At 53.9% G+C, this 3,859-nt stretch overlaps 1 non-coding gene across 1 annotated transcript; it reads right to left on the bottom strand.

Annotated features, from left to right (window-relative positions):
- Window positions 1–1,128: 1,128 nt before the first annotated feature.
- LOC120933881 lies at window positions 1,129–1,295 on the bottom strand. The gene has a single exon (XR_005748145.1). It is a non-coding gene; the product is annotated as a U1 spliceosomal RNA (small nuclear RNA).
- Between the last annotated feature and the right edge of the window lie 2,564 nt (window positions 1,296–3,859).

Consider the following 3,859-nt stretch of genomic DNA (forward strand, 5'->3'; position numbering starts at 1 on the left):
GTATCTCTGTGCCTAACTTTGGAAACGATCCTCAAAAGGATTTTTCCAAAGTTAGGCAGAAGATCTGACATCTGTAAGACACTTACACTGTCAGATCTTAGGATGCAGTACCGCATCCGCCGCTGGGGGCATTTCGAGTCGAAATGCCGGCTAGCGTATGCAAATGAGTACTTAAGCAGATCCACAAAGCATAAAAGCTTTGTGTTTTCTGCATAAGTTACGATTTGCACGCGTTAAATTAGGGCTGGTTTTACAATGTGTAAAGTTAGTACACCATGTAAAACCAGACCTTTTTTCCGATCGCCGCGATTTTTTTTTAAATTTAAATTTTTTTTCCCAGCGCGGATTTTTTTTTTTCACCCGTCGCAACTTTATTGTCCCGTCGCAATCCACAAAGCCCGGCGTAAATTACGTTCGCGCGCTGCACGTCGGGAAAATTACGTCACACGCATGCGCAGTACGGCCGGCGCAAGAGCGCGCCTCATTTAAATTGTAATCGCCCCCCGGAGAGGAGGACCGCCTTGCGACGGAGGCACTTAAGTTACACGGCCTGAAATTTCGAGGTAAGTGCTTTGTGGATCGGGCACTTAGGTAGAAATTTTTACGCCTGTGTAACTTAACTGCTGAAAGTTAAGTTAGGCGGCGTTTTTGAGAATTTGGCCCAGTGTGTATCTGGTGCAGTGACCGTGGTATCTTAAATCAATCTGTCCCTCACACACAGTGATCTTCAGATACCCCTGGACTGCCACTCCAAGGGCACATGCACCATAGGCTTTTCGTTCCATATCCGACCGGCCAGTGCAGCCCTCCACCCCTGCCAGCCAACCTGGCGGATTTGCATGGTCCTACCCCGTCGTATCCCAGGGCATTACCAGCTCCTCCTACCGGATCGCTGACAGAGATAGCACTTACACCAGCCAGCCAGAAGGCCAGACTAGAACTCGGCAAAAGGACCAAGACCAAGCGCAGCACCCATCCTCACCAGGAGCACCCTTCCAGATGGCTCAGACTCAACCATGGGCCTGCCCCAAGTATCTGTCGGGCAGCACAGTGTAGTCCCTGCTGAAACCATCCTTCCAGGTACAATGACGTCATTGGGATTGCATCCACCCTCCCAATGGAGGTGCTTCAGCGCTCCGCTGATAAGGACAGATACCACACCTAGTCCCAGCCAAAAGGCCGAGAAGCGGCAGGGAAGACAACCACGATCAGCACGGCCAGAGTGTGCAATAGCCGTGCCTCGCCCTGGGAAAACCACCTTCATGATCATGGTGTCTCCCCTGCCAGGTAAGTATACCAATAGAGGGGGCGTGGCCAAGATGGCGACCTAGACGGACGTGTGCTAGAGGAGCTCCGCTCATCAAGACCCGTTTACCCGTTATTCCAGGGATCCACCACTACCTTTTACCCTGATTGAAGCTGGAGGCACTCGGGTATGCGTAAGGGCAAGACCGGCTCTGGACGGAAAGGAGGCTCCACGACTAAAGCAAGTCCCCAGCCGAAACTGCCGCTGACTCCTGTAGGCCGCGCGCACATGGCATCCCAGACGGCGCCTCCCCCGGCGAATGCATCGGAGGAAGACCGCTTCCAGGCGCTCATGCTGGCGATACAAGGCTGCCAGACCACCCTCACGGGTAAGATTGACACCCTGCAGCTGGACCTCGGGCTCCTGCGGAGGGACCTAGATGGCATATGGGAGCGGCTGGGGGAGGCGGAGCGGCGGGTCGGGGACTCGGAGGACTCCATCCGTGATCACCGTGCCTCCATACATACTCTCCAGGTGAGAGTGAAGGCCCTAGAGTCGCGGGCAGAAGACAGCGAGAACCGCAGCAGGAGAAATAATCTCCGTGTGGTGGGTCTCCCGGAGGGGGCGGAGGGCCAAGACCCGACGGCGTTCACTGAAACTCTGCTCAGGAATTTGCTGCCACAGGCCCAATTTTCCCCGCACTTCGTGGCTGAGAGGGCCCACAGGATGCCACCGGGCCGCGCCGTGCCTGGGGCCCCCCCGCGCACCTTTATTTTCCGTCTGCTCAACTTCCGCGACAGGGATCTGGCGCTGAGAGAGGCCAGGAGAGTGGGGGAACTCCGCTTTGAAAACACGCGGCTGATGATGTTCCCGGACTACTCTTTGGACACCCAGAGGCTTCGCAGGACATTCGACCATGTCAAGGTGCAGCTCCGTGCTAAAGGTCTGAAGTATAGTATGCTGTTCCCGGCTCGCCTGAGGGTCATTGACGGCGAGTCCACCCGCTACTTTACTTCGCCGGAAGAAGCTTCCCACTGGCTGGACACCCTGCCCCGGCATCGGTAACTGAGTTGTTTTGGATGTGATCCCCCACCCTGCTCCCTTCCCCCTTTTATTTTGATTTTTCCCCTTAAAAGTGGCTGCACTTGAACGTTGCTCTCTTCGCTACCTGCCACGTGGAATGCGGGACAGAGTTGTGCCTGTATGGCGGGCGAGGCCGGAGGCCCCCGCCAATTCCTCCCCCCATGTCCATTGCCTGTTCCCTCGCATGACCCTCCATGGGTAACACACATGGCACTGTTGGTGCCGGCCTGCTGGACCTCAGGTTTGTTGGAGGTGCATTAGAGGATGGGGGACCCAGGACGGCTCGGGAGTGGGTACGGTTGGGGGGCGGGGGGGCTTGATGGGGCTCTTCCGAGCCGATGCTGACCGGGACATGGGTTGTAACGTTACAATGTTTAAGTATGTGCCCCTAGTGTAGACTAGGAGAACCGTTTTGTGCCTTCAGTTTATTATGTTTTACATTCGTTTAAGTTGATCATATTTCAATCACTATGCGATGGGTGGATCCAATGTTATCCAGTGCTCTGTATGGGTCTGGGGGCGGTACCCTCTTCCGAGGCTGCTGCTGAGCCGGGTGATTGCTCTTCTGGTACCTCTGGATTGGTCGTCTTGCCAGTTGCTCCCATAGGAGACCTTCCTACTGTTTGATGGGGTTGGTTTGGGGTTTATGCACTCCGGTCTTTTTTCCGGATGTGCGGGGTGGGGGGGAGGGGCGGTTTGGTTATGTTTTTATGTTTTTTTGTTTATTATTTGATGTCTTTATGAGTTGCCAATTTGTTTGCCAGACTAATACATGCAGTAATATGCCTTGGGTGGCCGGCTCGGCCTCTTCGGGGCGCTTAGGCCGGGCCCCCAATGCTCTTGAGGTGACGGTTTATGTGTGGTCAGAGGGGTGCCCTCACCCACGCTGGCTCCAATGTTATTATCTCATCTACCCCAATGGCTCCCATTAGGCTAGTCTCGTGGAATGTCCGCGGGCTAAATGACAAAATAAAAAGATCGTTGGTTATGGCCTACCTCAAGAAATACTCCCCCCATATATGCCTCCTACAGGAGACTCACTTGATGGGAAGGAAGATTCTAGGCTTGAGAAAGCAATGGGTGGGTCACTCGTACCACGCCACCTACTCCAACTATGCTAGGGGGGTTAGCGTATTGATCCACAAGTCCCTGTCCTACTCCCTGCTAGACGTTAAGACTGACCCTGAGGGTAAATACGTGTTCCTGCATGCGGTGGTGGACACGGTTGAAATGCTAATTCTGGGTATCTATATACCGCCACCGGCTACAATGTCCTTCCTGAAATCCCTGATTCCTATATTGGCCACGTATCCTACGGAGAATATCATCATTGCAGGGGATTTTAACATGGTCCCAAGCCCATCCATGGATAGGTTGTCCTCTGATGTTACCGTTGACTCTCCCCTGCGGCGATGGGCCTCCTTGTACGGTTTCACTGATATTTGGCGCTGGAAGTTCCCGGATGTTAAAGCATATACTTGCCACTCCACCTCCTATAGAGCTATGTCTAGGATAGATCTAATATATGCC

Source organism: Rana temporaria, chromosome 3 (assembly GCF_905171775.1).
Source record: "Rana temporaria chromosome 3, aRanTem1.1, whole genome shotgun sequence".
NCBI lineage: Eukaryota > Metazoa > Chordata > Amphibia > Anura > Ranidae > Rana > Rana temporaria.